Raw genomic sequence first — 16324 nt, 5'->3', positions numbered from 1 at the left:
AGATGAACAGGAAACAGCAAAGACAGTGCATGTGAAACTTTTCAAGTTTCTTGATGTCTGTGGTAAAATGTCCATGTGTCACACCCATATAAAAAGGGATGCTATTCCTACTGCATTGATTTGTTTATCAGTGTTGACGACAGTTGGATGGCATGCTGGCTGTGTATCCCATGGTGATATATTCTGAAGGCTTGTCTTGTCTTTCATATTCTATTTGATATTTCTTGATCTAGGGAACCATCACAGGAGATGATGCTTCTAATGTACGTAAAGTGATTGATAGTCTTTAATTTTGTACCATCACTGGTACTCACTTTTGGCTCACTGGCTGATGGGACTGGTTGAAGAGGATTTTACTTTTCATCCAGGCTAATGGTGAGTTCAAACTGTTTCGTTGCCTCTGAAAATCTGTTCACTAAAACTGTTCATTACAAGGGCTACACATACAAGTGTCTCAAGAACTTCTGGTTTTGCAGTAAGCCTTTAGAGTTTTTGATCAATTGTGTATCTTATTTAGATGCCCTTTTGAAGGTTGTAATTTGTGTAATCCACAGTATTGATTTTTTTTAGATCAATGAAGGCAACATACAGTTCCATAATTTGTTCAATGCATTTCCCTGAATCATAATAACCATGTCTGTGGTGCTCCTGCCTGATCTAAATCCATATTAGATCTCTGAAGTTTTTACATAACAACCGTACTGGGTTAGACTAGTGGTTCGTCTAGCCCAGTATCCCATCTGCCAACAGTGGCCAGTGCAATATGTTTCAGAGGGAATGAACAGAACAGGACAATTTCAAATGATCCATCCCCTATCATTCCATCCCAGCTCCTGGCAGTTGGCAGTTTAGGGACACCCAGAGCATGAGGTTGCATCTCTGACTATCTTGACTAATAGCCATTGATGGACCTATCCTCCATGAACTTATCTAATTCTTTTCCAAACCCAATTATACTTTTGGATTTCACAATATCCTCTGGCAATGAGATCCACAGGTTGACTGTGCATTTTGTGTGAATAAGTACTTCCTTATGTTTTTGGTTTTTAAACCTGCTGTTATTAATTTCATTGGATAATGCCTAGTTCTTGTTATGTGAAGGGGTAAATAACACTTTATCCATACCATTCATGATTTTATAGACCTTTATCATATTCTCCTCTCAACTGGGTTGTCTCTTTCCTAAAATGAAAATCCCAGTCGCCTTAATAACTCCTCATAGGGTAGCTATTGCATATCCCTAATCATGTTACTTGCTCTTCTGTGCACCTTTTCCAATTCTAATATCTTTTCGGTGATGAGAAGACCAGAACCGCATGCAGTATTCTAAGTGTGGGAGTGACAGGATCCCCTGGGTGCAGCCTGGGACTGTGTGACCGCTGTGCCCTCTTTACTCACTATCAGAGGTGCTGGAACAATTTTTATAGTGGGGGAGCTGAGAGCTATTGAAGCAATCTGTAAACCCTGTATATAATGGAAACCACTTCAAGCCAGGGGTGCAGCAGCACCCCTAGTTCCAGTACGTATGCTCACTACTCTGGGTTGTCTCTCACAATGCCTTAATGGAGGCAAGCAGCAAACCCCTCCATGTGCTGTTACAACTCAGTACAACAACATGTGGAGCCACACACCCAATTAGATTGCATGAATGCCCCAAGAGCCACTCATGAATCACACAGAGAAAAGCACCAGCCAAGTCCCCACCCCCACCCCCCAACTCCCAGCCTTGTACCTTAGGAATATACCATCTTTCACTACTGAAGACCCTACCCTGAGCTATGCAAGTTTATTAATTGGTTCACCACTTCATCAATGGAAAGTGGACATACACCAGCCTTTGTGACCTGAGCAGATTTACCAAGTACTTTAGGCAAACTTGTTGATAAAGATAAACAGTAAAACAAGTTTATGGATTACAAAAGATAGATTTTAAATGATAAGTCAGAGTGGTTACCAAAAGAAAAGAAAATTTAAGCATGCAGTCTAAACTCTCACTCTATATAGACTGGGCAACATCCAGATTAAGCAATTTCCCTCATCCCACTGGAAACTGCAGGTTGGTCACAGTCTTTCATACATAGGCTTGCATCTTAGCCTTGGGACCAGCCTCTTCAGCTCCAGCGTTCTTGTTGCCTTCAGCGTAGGTGGGGGAGAAGAGAAAGGATGAAGCACAGGGTCACTGTGTTCTGGTTTATACCCTTAGTCCATGTGCTTGGAAAGCACAAGTCCAGGCATGTCTGGTGGGCATTGCTGAGTCACAGTGAACAAGCAGCCCCCAAGTCACAGTGATCAAAGAGTTTCCATTGTGTGCTTGCCTAGTTGAGTCATACATTGGATTAATGGGCGCTCAATACCCACTTGGGCAGGAATCCTTTGTATGTCACTAGCAAATTTACAGCATATTTCAGCAAGAACCATACAGGGGTGTAGAGTGTCACAGTGGGTGTACCATGGATTTATATAATAGCATTATAATATTTTCAGTTTGATTATTTCTTTTCTAATGATTCTTAACATTTCTTTTTGGTCACACATTGAACAGATGTTTTCAGGAAACTATCCACGATGACTCCAATATCTTTTTTGGATGGCAACTGCTAGTTTAGACCCATCATATATGTATAGTTGGGATTATGTTTTCCAATGTGCATTACTTTGTATTTATCACACTGAATTCCATCTGCTATTTTGTGTCCAATCACCCAATTTTGTGAAATCCCTTTGTAGCTCTTCACAATCAGTTTTAGACTTAACCATCTTGAATAATTTTGTAGCGCCTGCAAATGTTGCCACCTCCTTTACCCCTTTTCAAGATCATTTATGAGTATATTGAATAGTACACGTCCCAATACAGATCCTTGGGACCGCACTATTTACATCTCTCCCCTGTGAAAGCTGACAATTTATTCCTAACCTTTGTTTCCTATCTTTGAACCAATCACTGATCCACGAGAGGACTTCCCCTCTTATCCCATGACTGTGTACTTTGCTTAAGAACCTTTGAGGAAGCTTGTCAAAAGCTTTCTGAAAGTCCAAGTACACTATATTAACTTTATCATCCTTCTCCACATGCTTGTTGACTCTCTGAAAGAATTCTAGTAGATGTTCTGATGCTGTTTGGACACAATGAGCAAATTGCCAATTGAGCAAAAATGATTTAGGATTTTACTATCTAACACGGTGGTTTTCAACTTTTTTTCTGGCAATCCAGTTGAAAAACACTGCTAATGCCTGTGACCCAACAGAGCTGGGGATGAGGGGTTTGGAGTGTGGGAGGGGCTCAGGACTGGGGTGAGGGCTGCGGGGTAGGGCCAGGAATAAGTGGTTCAGGGTATGGGAGGGGGCTCTGGGCTGGGGTGACAGGTTGGGGTACAGGAGGGGGTCAGGGCTCTGGGCTGGAGTTGAGGGGTTTGGGGTGCAGGAAGTGGTTCCAGGTTGGGGGGGGGGGCTCAGGGCTGGGGCAGGCGATTGGGACACAGGGTTGGGACATGGGCTTGTCTCAGGCGGCTCCCAGTCAGCAGCACAGTGGGGGTGCTAAGGCAGGCTTCCTGTCTGTCCTGGCACTGCAGACCACACTGCACCCTGGAAGCAGCCAGCAGCAGATCCAGCTCCTACGTGGAGGTGTGCAAGTGGCTCCACACGGCTCTTGCCTGCAGGCACCGACCCCCCAACCCCCATTGGCTGGTTCCTGGCCAATGGGAGTGTGGAGCTGGTGCTCGGGGCAGGGGTAGCGTCTGGTTCCCTGTGGACCCCCCTGCCTAGAAGCTGGACCTGCTGCTGATTGCTTTCAGGGCACAGTGTGGTGTCAGAACAGGTAGGAACTAGCCTGCCTTAGACAGGCAGCACTGCCAACAGGACTTTTAACAGCCCGGTCAATGGTATGGCCCAGAGCTGCTGTGACCCAGTGCCTGCCATTCTGTGACCCAGTACTGGGTCGCGACCCACAGTTTGAAGACAACTGATCTAACACACATCAGGGAGGTATCCTGGTAGTCTTCACAGTCAGATTTGTTGCTTTTATTTCTGTATAGTGTAACTGTGATTGCACTTTTGAAAGTCAGATACATGATTTCATCTATGAAATCAAGTAAATAACCATGCAAAGACAGTATGCCAGCTGAAATCTTTAAACTAACAGGCCCCCAAAACATAACTATTTATATGAAAGTAAGGACATCATCAAACGCCATACAGCCGCTTCTATGTACCTAACAAACACCCAGCAGAATGACTGTAGGGCCATTATCAAAGGAGCTCACATTTGGTTTAAGAGATGTAGGATTATATTATTTTCCACATATTGATTTTAGCATTTTTAATTTAAAAAAGGTTGCATACAAAGGGATTTACCTCTGTTAGATGTATATATATTGAAATTCTTCTGTATTATTGCAATCAGAATTAGACCTAAAGACTATTCTGTACTGGATTTCAGTTTATTTGCATTGCCTAGTTATTAAAGTACATAGAGCTAAATGCCTGTCACTGGGATTTTCATTAAAGCTAGTTCATTACTGACAAGCTACAACTAAAAACAATGGAATGTTAAATGATTTTCAATAAAGTACCACATAAGACAGGTAGGCTAATGCTGCAAAATACTTTGTAAAAGTTTAATTGAACTTGGCTTCAATTAAATTTTTAGTTTGCTTTCAACAAATATTCTGGCAGGCTAGATTAAGTACACTGAGTGCAAATGTAAGGAGATGGACTCACCCCTGCGGTGCCTCTTGCTGGTCATCTCTGGGAATTAGCTCATTTTCCAGCCAGGAGTGCCCTCTGCAGGCCGGTGATCCACCTTACCACACACTGGCCCCATGTCCCTCCCAGGACCCCAGTGCCCCTTCACTGGGTTTCTGCACCCCTTGCAGAATCCCTCAGTCTCAGTGTCTCCTGCCCCCCCCCCCCCACAAGGGGAACCCCCACCCACTAACCCCACCTCACCTCTGTGTATGGCTACTGCCAGTGACCATCTAGCCCTACTCCCTGGGACAGACTGCAGTATATGCCACTCATCACAGGCAAGGTTGGGCTGGACCTGCTGCCTCTCTCTATAGCTGGGCTGCCCCTCTGCAGGCCTGGTACTGGTCTTAGGTGTTAGTGAAAGTTAAGAGAACTCTAGGTAATGGCAGGCACAATACAGATAGGTTCCTGACTCTACCTTCTCCATACAAAACCATCTTGACCTATAATCTCTAGCCTCTTCTGAACCTAGACAGATTATAACAACAATTTTTGTATTGGAGAAAACTACCAAACTCTTTCCTTTGGTGATTTTCAAAATATATCTCAAGCTAGGTCCCCAAAGGTGAAAGTTTGTCGCTTCACCACAACATTGTAAGAGTCAAAATTTGTGCTTTGAGGCACTTGTAGTTTCTGCTGGTTCCACTGGGAGATGCATTTTAAGGCATAATTTAACCCTGGGAGGTGTATTTTATTTTTTTAGGGCTGTCAAGCGATTTAAAAAAAATAACCGTGATTAATCGCACAATTAAAAAACTTAATCATGGTTATTCATATGTTTAATCATGCTCTTAAACAATAATAGACTACCATTTATTTAAATATTTTGGATGTTTTCTACATTTTCAAATATGTTGACTTCAATTACAACACAGACTGAAAAGTGTACAGTACTTTTTATATTTTTGATTACAAATATTTGCAGCTTAAAAAAATAAAAGAAATAGTATTTTTCAATTCCCCTATTACAAGGACTGTAGTGCAATCTCTTTATCATGAAAGTTGAACTTACAAATGTAGAATTATGTACAAAAAAAACCTGCATTTGAAAATAAAACAATGTAAAACTTTAGAGCCTACATGTCCACTCAGTCCTACTTCTTTTTCAGCCAATCGCTCAGACAAACAAGTTTGTTTACATTTGCAGGAGATGATGCTGCCTGCTTCTTGTTTACAATGTCACCTGAAAGTGAGAACAGGCATTTGTCTGGCATTATTGTGGCCGGGGTTGCAAGATATTTATGTCACAGACATACATTTTGGATACACATAAAAAACTTCTATATTTTTATCTTAAGCAATCCTCTGAATATTTTAAGGTTTGCCTCAACTATTTTTAAACTGAGTGGGACGGTATGACAGGAACCAACTTAAGGACACTGGGATAAACTTAGCAAAATAAAGCCAGAACAATTTTTTTGACTTTAGAGATGGGCATCACTAAAATACAATTTGAATTGACTATATTTTCATATGATTTCTGAGAAATGAGTATTGCCAGGGATTAAGTATGTTGCCACTGAAACAAGAATTTTGCAAGAGGGAGAAATATAAAATACTTAAGGAAGAGCAGAACTATAAAGCATGACAGTTCCATTCAAATGTGTGAGGTACAGCAGAACCCCATTTAATACAGAACAGAATGAACAATAGCTGTAAGGTTTAGTACAATTGAAGCAATAGTTTTGCCCGTCTTTTAGCAAAGAAAAATAGGGAAACCTTAGGAGCAAAGTAATAAAGAAGAAAACTAGAGAAAGCAATGTTCATACAAGGTTTTTGATAGTAAATTATCAATTAGTTCTTTGTGGATCTGTAACCTGAAATAGTAAAAATACCTATTGATGAAGAGCAGATAATACTTGGAAAACATGAAAGTACAAAGTAGCAGCAATGGATGACTCACCTTAGGATGTTAATGGAATGAGGCAACAAATGAATAAATTGACTGGTAATTATTTTAAAAAATCATGGAGCAATGAATAAAGCAAATAGAATGTGAATACTGAGACAGATAGGTGATCATAACAATTATCCTGCAAGTCTAGAATGTTTTTTCTTAAGAAAACACAACAAGCATTCTGAGGAAAATATCTGAGGACAACAATAAATACTATGGACAATAAACTGTATAAGAAAGTGGGAGAGGTAATATCTTTTATTGGACCAACTTCTGTTGGTGGAAGAGACAAGCTTAAGAGCTCATAAACTCAGAAGTTTGTCTCTTCCACCAATAGAAGTTGATGCAATAAAAGATCTTACCTTACCTCACCTTGTCTCTTTAATATCCTGAGGTCAACAGGGTGACAATATTTCAAACAATAAATAGTATCGATATACAAATGATTTTGCATGACATTTAATAAACTTCCAATATTAAGTGAATAAAAATGTAATATTTGGATATTTATAAAGCATTTAATAAAATCTCATGCAACACTATGCTCACAATTAATTAAAATGGGTTTGGCTTTGCATTCTGTGATTATTCTCTCACCATAATCCAGAAAATGAATAAACATTTTTAAAGGGGCAGTTAGGAGAACAGGATTGGGAAACCAAATTGCTTTCAAAGCAGAAGTCCAATCTCTGCCAGAGATGAGAGAATAAAATTGTCTAGATCAAAGACAGCAAGAACGTGAGACAAGTTTTAAATCATATTTGGACTGTCCTGACTATGAGTGATATATGACTACACTCTTAATCAGTATCATCTTATTTGTAAGAGACACAAATTCCTCTCTCAAATCTGGCTTTATTTAGATAGGATTGCACTTGTGAAATTAAGATAGAATTTGGTGCATAAAGCTTACCTAATCAAGTCAAGAACATTGAAGCAAAGGTTCATATTTAAATATTCAACATGATAGTACTGCCCAATAGCAATTCCTCTGATATTGGCACCTTTGAAGAGCTTTTGCATCCTGTAATGTTAATTCTGCAAGTTCAAAGAAACCAATTGTGGCTGTGCATGGCATAATCAAAGAAGCATTTTTATTTGAAATTGAGGAGTGTAGCTGCTAAGAATCAAAACTCAGCAAAAACAACTTTTAGTGACACAAAAATATAGAATACTTTGTTTTCTTAACAACAGAGTAGATAACTCTAAAGATAAACCCCAAAACGAATAAGGACAAGGAGACAGAGCTTGATTGACTGCAGGGTCAGTGCAGGGTGAGTGGTGGAAAATCTACCAGGAAAAAGGTTTCTGTAGTGTGAAGTTGCACTGAGGGAGCCGTGGGTATTAGCAGAGTCCCACAATGTGAGTGGTACTGGACAGAGAGCCTATGCCTACTGCCCTTGTGCTGATACACTGTATCTCAGCAGTAACCTTTGCTACCGAGACTTCTTAGCTGTAAACTAAAGGTCTCCCCTCCTTTTTGCCTCTTAGCAGGATCCCAAATTACCGCTATAATGACCCTAGGTTTTCTATGTCCTAGGCTTGGGTAACTGCTGCCTCTACCAAGCTTCATACTTGGAAATTTATATTGTCACCCCTCATTCTTCTTCCTTATTCCAAGGACCCTTCCCCAGGATCCAGGGTGCTCACTGAGTATGGTTGGTCCCTTCAAAGGCCACTGCAGGAAAACCCAGTCACCACAGCTCCACTCCACATTTGGTTAATGAATTCCTACTTTATTAATTACAATGAATGAACTCCAGTTACTGATCAGCTAGAGATACACTCTCAAGAATGGGACAGACTTCCTTCTCAGAAGCTGCTGTGCCCTATGTCTTCCAAGCTTGGTTTCAATGCCACCTTCCCAGTACCCTGGACACCTACACTCCCTGATGGACTAGTCTCTGGTGTCTTGAGTCCAGTCCTGGCATCTTCATTGAGACACCTTAACAACCCATTTCTCACTAGGAAGTCTGACCTCTCCCTTCCAGTGGTCCTTGCCCAGCTGCTCACATTTGAGCAACATTCCATGGTTGCTCTTAGAAACCAAATGGGCCTTTACTGAGTCCTCAGACATTAAATCACCATCTCCTGTCCGATCACATGTTGTTCACCCTACAGCCCCATAAATAAAACATTGATTTAACATGTAAACTTTGTGAGGGCTAGAGTTTACTTCACCACCCCTCTACTAGTGCTTAAATGCAACTCCTATAGAAAATGGAAATCCAGAATTCAGTGATTGAGGATTTTTAGCAAGGATTGCACAGGGTCAGCCTCCCTACTATCAGGTTCAAAAAGAACAAAGGGAATTAACTTAATTTTTGAATACCAACTTTATAAAATCTTATGCTACTTCAGAATCCACATATCTTATCTACACAGTCAGACAAAAATATAAACAAATAAACCACATTAAATTTAAACAGGTCAGTCCCCACAGAAATACTGTGAGAAGTAACTCAGAGCTCCAAAAACTGATGTTGTGTTCACTTGTTCATCTGCCCTTTGCAGTTCACTGAGTCAAAAGCACTGCAATAATATCTTCCCTCCTCTTGCTTGCCTGTTAAAGGTATACTATACTTATTCTGTGTGTTTGCCCCATACACACAAAGCAAAACACATATTTCAATCTAGGTTACTTTCATTTCAGATTAAGAAAACCAAGAAACAAATAAGTTGCTGTTCTCACAGACTCACTTTGTAATATTGCTTCACAGCTCCCCTGCAACAGTCAGGGAGACTCACTTAAAAGGTACAGGAAAAGCATACCTTTTAGTTAAATATGTACAGTAAGAGTAACTCTAAACCTGGAATATCTCTGAAACCAAAATGCACTTTGTGTGTCCACTGTACAAACACAGAAGTGCTGTTTAACTCATTTATTTTTGATAAATTGTGGTGCAGTGGCAGCTCCACCACAGCTAAGATTACACTACCGAATTCAGATAAACAGGAATTTTAAATCTTTAATTTTTTCTTTTGTAAAAATTTCATTGAAATGAAAAAAAAAACAGGACATGGAATGTAAACTTTGAGCAGTACTTGCATTTGTCACAGTGGTGTGATGAAAAAGTGGATTTATACAGAGACAATAATGAGTTCCAGGGCTGCCCGGGGTGGGGGTCAAGGGGCAAGTGGGGCAATTTGCCCCAGGCCCCGCAGGGGCCCCCACGAGAATATAGTATTCTATAGTATTGCAACTTTTTTTTATGGAAGGGGCCCCAAAAATTGCTTTGCCCCAGGCCCCCTGAATCCTCTGGGTGGCCCTGAAGAGTTCCAGAAATCTAACCAATCAGATGGTGTAGCCAGTTTACTTTTGTCCAACTGCCTGAAGACCTGCTCTGTTGCAGGCTGGGCTTCCAAACTGGCTCTGTTACAGACCCTGATTCCAGACAAGGAGTTATTTACAGGTTACTGTAAATGGAGTTGGGAAATATGAACCCAAACCAGACCATGTCTCTCATTTTCCCAACATCTCTTCTTTATGGCCCAAGATCCCAGTGGCTACAAATGGAGGTAGACAACCACAAAGCCCCACAGGAGCTGGCTAGGATGTGTTCCCACTTACCTGAGTGCACTGGGAGATGGGTAGGAGGCAACCTGATTCCAGCTGAGTTGGCCAGATTCCAATATTGGCTCCAGTCTATTTCCACCTTGGGCTGGCCTAATCGTTGCATCCTCTGCGACCTTGGCAAGAGATCATTCAACTATAGGGTCTGAGCTGCTAGACCTTTCCTTCCTTATGGTAAAGGAACAAAAATGGTTGGATTTTTTGATCACTGTATCTTTGATACTCATTTCTCTCTAGAAGACTTATGATTTCCGGCTCCCACAACCACCCAGTCAAGTTCTTCTGATTTGGGCAGAATCTGAGTTGTGCTTCAGCCAAGATTATATGCAATAGTCCTGAATAGCTTGAAATATTATTTCATTACTGGTAAGTCCAGGATACCTCTCCATTCTGGTCCCTAAGACTTCAAACACTTAGATTCACTTTCAAAGCAGACTCCCATTTATGTCAATGTCAAAGCTACAATCCTTTGTAACTCTCAAAACATCACAAAGTTAAGAAAAAAGTGAATGAAACCTAAAGTTGAAAAGAATAGTGTGATTTGAAAATATACCCCCAAGATTCTAAAGCATTAGGGAGCTAAAATGGAGTTGTATCTTGTGACTTGTTAGTAATAAGAGATTAAAATATTCTGGGATATTATGTAATTTGTCTGTAACTGAATATGCTAGTACTATTTGTACTACTAGTGCTAGTTTATATAAATACACACAATTATTGTTATTCATAAACTTAGAGGCACTTCAATAGCTGCTGAGTGCTTTATACATAATACAGCCTTGCTTTGGCTTGCTATATTTTGAACATCACTTTAGGATTCCCCCAGTGACATAGCCAGCATGGGAGAACATGAAAAATCTCTGCTTTGTACAAGGTATTTAGTGAAGTGCACATGCTCTCTGCAGCTAAAGATGGAAAGTTAACATGGAAAATAAAGCTGTAGGTAGGACTTGGATTCTACAAGCACATGACATAAAGGAAGACGTTCATCCAGTAATGATAAAAAGTTAGGCAGCGAAATTTTAAAATAGTTCATCTGCAAGGTTTTGAAAAAAACTATAGGTGAAATGAACGTGTTTGGAGTAGGTTAAAGTACTATATTACCGTATTAATACAAAACATAACATTACTTATAATGCTAATATATTTAGACAGAGTAAAGGCTTTTCTTGGTTTTTTTTTTTTGCAAAATATCAAAGTTTTAGAGAATTGTCTAAGTTAGATCATTAATTGTCCTGGTATAAATATGACAATTTCGATGCCTTTCCTCTCCCAGCTCATTGTCCAAACCCTCAAGATTTTTTTTTTTTAATCATCTTCTCCCCACCCATAAGAACGGTCATACTGGGTCAGACCAAAGGTCCACCTAGCCCAGTATTCAGAACAGGTAATAATCAAGTGATCTGTCGCCCATTCCCACCCCCTTCTCAATAGTGCACCACTATCAGAAGTCTAAGCAGAGAGGGTTACATTTTAAAATCAGTGGATGTGGGTGAGGTCACAGATATATATGCACCACTTCAAAAATGTACGCTTGTATGTTTAGGTTTTCCAGGAGAAATGTTTTGATCTAACTGCCTGTGTGTAAACAAGACCAGAAGCATGCTGGCTTGTCCTAGTTAGTGAAGAAAGCTGACTTTCTCCATATTCTTCTCTTGAAGATCATCTTGGTTCAAAGGTCTCCCATACTGTGTTTTTCTTTTCAGAGACTCAAAAGAAAAGAAGTCAGAAAAAAGTCTATCTCATTATAAGCTACATTAACTTGTCGTAAATGCTGCCTTTTTAGAATACTTTTTTCCCCTCAGAAACCTAATGCATTTCATTTAGTATGTCTTTATCTTTGAGACTGAAATGCACTGAATCACAAATAACCGGCATGAGACATAAGACAGGGGAATGATCACAATTTGTGTTTCTGCTGCTATAAAATAATGCTAGACTGTCCTGTAGAAAATGAGATGCTTCTGATACAGTATTAAGATTTTGGTTCTTAAAATATCATTGTGTGTGTGTGTTTGTGAGAGAGAAAATAAATTTGCTTACAAAATATGTTACTTTGCGTGAGACTAATAGCAGGAAGCAAAATCAGAGATATTGCATTCCAGGTTACATTGACTTCTTAGTATCTTTGATACTGTTATTTAGAGAGAGAATCCGTTAGCAACAAGGGAAGTCATTGTTTTACCTTGTTGCTTCAACCTTTATTTAGGCAAATTAGTACTTACATTTAAAACAAGGGACAAAATATATTCAATCACAGCGTTCCTGTCAAGATTTTTTCCAGGGAAATACTGCAAAATTAATCCATACATAATATAATTTTCAGTGAAAGGAAATATAGGATATTACTTTCACAAAATATCAATAGCTATAATGACATCTGCTGCCTCCAAGAACTCATTTCTTAAGGGCATTTACTGATTTAATTTTATAGTCCTATTACTGTAAATATTGCAAGTGAATTGCTGTGATAAAAATGGGCCGTATTGGCTATAAATTAAATGTAAAGAGTCCCAACTTCAGTTTGGATAAATTCTGCCTTATTAATCATTTTTACCTCTTATTAAATTACCATAGCAACCCTACTAGATATTCTGCCTCATTGCCTGAGATTTTTTTTCCTGAAGGACACAAAGAGTGGCAGATAGCAGATATTGCAAGACAGTAACAAGAAATGCTAGATTATCAGAATATGTTGAGATAGGTCAAATGAATCATGGAGAAGGGTTATTACTGATATTTCTGTGGTGTTCTGTCACCTAATGTAATCATCAAGATCTAGTCCATCAATGACTGCAGGAAGCCTATAAGTCTGCTAATAAAGAACAGTTGTGCAAAAGGATTATATAAATCTCATTCCTAATATGCCCTGATAGAAATTTATAACACAGCCACAAGTTGAACTGACACATTGCAGGTCTCATGTAGTAATTAATTTAATGATGAAAATAATTGTGTATCTATTTCTCTTTATTAAAGACCACAGGCGATTAATCACACTGAAGACTTTTCTATCTGGGAAAAGTAAAAGTGATAATTGAGAAATACAGGATCTGGACATCATGCTATGTGTGAGGGCTGATTTTTTTTCAGGCACATAATGTATGGTACAATATATTTATTTTTACTTTTTTTTTAAAAAAGGCACCTCTCTGCCAACTTGAGAAACTTTTGAGAGTCTTTTAGATTAATCCTTTGTCAAAAATAGCAAGTGTTATTCCCTCTCTCCTTAAATATGTTGACATGTGGAAAACATGCATTTAGATGTTAGGATATATTCATAATGTTCCCATTCACTGCTTTGGACAATAAGAAATAGGGAATAAGTGCCAGGACACTGTGTTAGAAAAAAACCTTTCTTCTACATTATAACCTTCAAGAAAACTCATCAAAACCCCTTCTTAAATGCACAATAAATGAGTAGCGGCATTGTTGTAAAATATAAAGAGCCTTATTAACAGGTATTGTGGGGTTCCATGTTTCTATCTCAGTTACTTCCATATCCGATTTGCATGGAAGTTCTTCTACAACACTTTAGTATATGGGCTGTGCAGGGGGATTTCCAAAGCTGCATTAAGGCAGATACACTGCAAGCTTTTAGGCTACACTTGGACTTAGGAGTGTGATTCGCAGCTTAGGTACCGATATTTGCAATATCTCTCATGAAGCTAGCACACTAAAAATAGTAGTGTAGCTGCTGTAGCCCAGGCAAGCAGCAGCATGACCTAGCCCCCTCCCCAGGTACAAACATGCCTGGACCCTGAGCATGTACACAAGGTGGCTAGCTTGTGCCACTGCTTGCCACTGACCATGCTACAACAGCTACATTCTATTTTAGAGTCACAGGTGGAAATCAGAATCTGAGATTTTGTTAAAAGAATATAAGTTTCTCACTCTCATGGCTGTGTAAGTCAAGAACTGAATGTGATGCAGCTACGTCTCCCTGAGTGTGCTCATAGTTGGAAAGCTTAGCTATAAGAGATGTAAGCTGGTTCATTCATATTAACTCTAAAACCTGTTGCTTAGGGGGCTCTCACGAAGGCCACCTCAGTACAAGACTCGTGGAGGGCCTATCCTATCAAACCTCTGTGGTGGTTTGACAGGGCCTTTCTCTGTTGTGGGGGGGCCGAACGCTCCCTTCACTGTGAAAAACACCAGCTTATCTGAGGACAGGGAGCAGGAAGGCCCAGCTATTCCAAAGAGACTGAAATAGTGACCATTCCTCCAGCAGATAGCTTCAGTGTGGGTGGTCTCATATCCTACCACCACAAGTAGGGCCAGGACACTATATGTATGGGGGCAAAGTCACAACCTTGGGATGACTTGGGGACTGCGTATGGTGTAAATATGGAGGTGTACATGTGTACCTCATATTAGTTGTGCAAAGGGTGCCATAACCAAATGTGGACTGGGATGTGAGGCCCAAAGTTGCCAACTTGCAACCACAAATCTCTTGGTATTTTTCTTAAAGCCCCAATTCCTGGAACCATGCAGTCCTATGAAAATCTCAGCTTTTTGTTAAGTTTGGTTCTACTTTAGACCTTATGGTTACAGAGAAAATATTGAAAGCCTAAATGCTAAAGGCTCAAAAATTAGAAGAAACATCAAAAGAACCCATAACTAATTCTTAATGTCTTATTTTATTAAGCTAATCTCATGATTGTTTAATTATTTTTAAATGTGGGGTGGGCAAAATGGAAGGTCCTAGTTGAAACAGGAAGTTGATAGGTCAGGAGAGAGGACCACAATTTTGTGTGCACGAAGATCCTTTACCTGAGCAATGGTACAGAGGCATGACAGTTGCTATTCCAGGACTGTAGGCTTGCACCCTGGCCTTGGGTTTGAATTTGGAAGGGATTTCATCCTTCTTCCCTAAATTCAACTTTGGATTCAAAAGTCAATTGTGTTCTTTCAACTTTGGCATTGTCTCCATTAACCTCAAGCAAAATGAAATGCACTATAGATGCAAAAGAGGCAGACAATTTTTGGACAAAGAGAGAAGAAAGTTCTACTTATAGAAGTTTCCCAAAAATTGTGTTGATAAGCAAATCAGAACAGAATCTAAGTTCACTCTTCCATAGCTATGTTGTCAAGTATCAGAGGGGTAGCCGTGTTAGTCTGAATCTGTAAAAAGCAACAGAGGGTCCTGTGGCACCTTTAAGACTAACAGAAGTATTGGGAGCATAAGCTTTCGTCGGTAAGAACCTCACTTCTTGCATCTGAAGAAGTGAGGTTCTTACCCACGAAAGCTTATGCTCCCAATACTTCTGTTAGTCTTAAAGGTGCCACAGGACCCTCCATAGCTATGTTGTCTCTGTTAGCAATGGTAAAAGGAGTAATAAGTAGTAAAACCTTATTGTCACTAAATTTAACAAATATGACTTTGGAAATGCATAGGGGCCAGATATATGAAATGTGAAAACACACTTTTTACATAGTTGCTTTTCTTCATACCTAGAGACACACCATTCTTCAATAGAGTGGGGCATGAACTGCAGTCTATATTTGTCTTTGCAGCACCTAGTACAATGGGATCCCTAGATTCTACTGTAAGAAAAATAATGACAATACACAACCTCAAGAGGTGGCAGATTCAACGGAGTGAAATGAAGCTAAATATGAGTCAACAGTGTCATGCTGTTGCAAAAAAAGCAAACGTGATTCTGGGATACATTAACATGTGTGTTGTGACCAAGACACAAGAAGTCATTCTTCCGCTCTACTCTGCACTGGTTAGGTCTCAGCTGAAGTATTGTGTCCAGTTCTGGGCACCGCATTTCAAGAAAGATGTGGAGAAATTGGAGAGGGTCCAGAGAAGAGCAACAAGAATGATTAAAGGTCTAGAGAACATGACCTATGAAGGAAGGCTGAAAGAATTGGGTTTGTTTAGTTTGGAAAAGAGAAGACTGAGAGGGGACATGATAGCACAGGTATCTAAAAGGGTGTCATAAGGAGGAGGGAGAAAACTTGTTCATCTTAGCCTCTAAGGATAGAACAAGAAGCAATGGGTTTAAACTGCAGCAAGGGAGGTTTAGGTTGGACATTAGGAAAAAGTTCCTAACTGTCAGAGTGGTTAAACATTGGAATAAATTGCCTAGGGAGGTTGTGGA

Source organism: Trachemys scripta, chromosome 3 (assembly GCF_013100865.1).
Source record: "Trachemys scripta elegans isolate TJP31775 chromosome 3, CAS_Tse_1.0, whole genome shotgun sequence".
Taxonomy (NCBI): domain Eukaryota; kingdom Metazoa; phylum Chordata; order Testudines; family Emydidae; genus Trachemys; species Trachemys scripta.
This window is presented reverse-complemented; position numbering follows the sequence as displayed.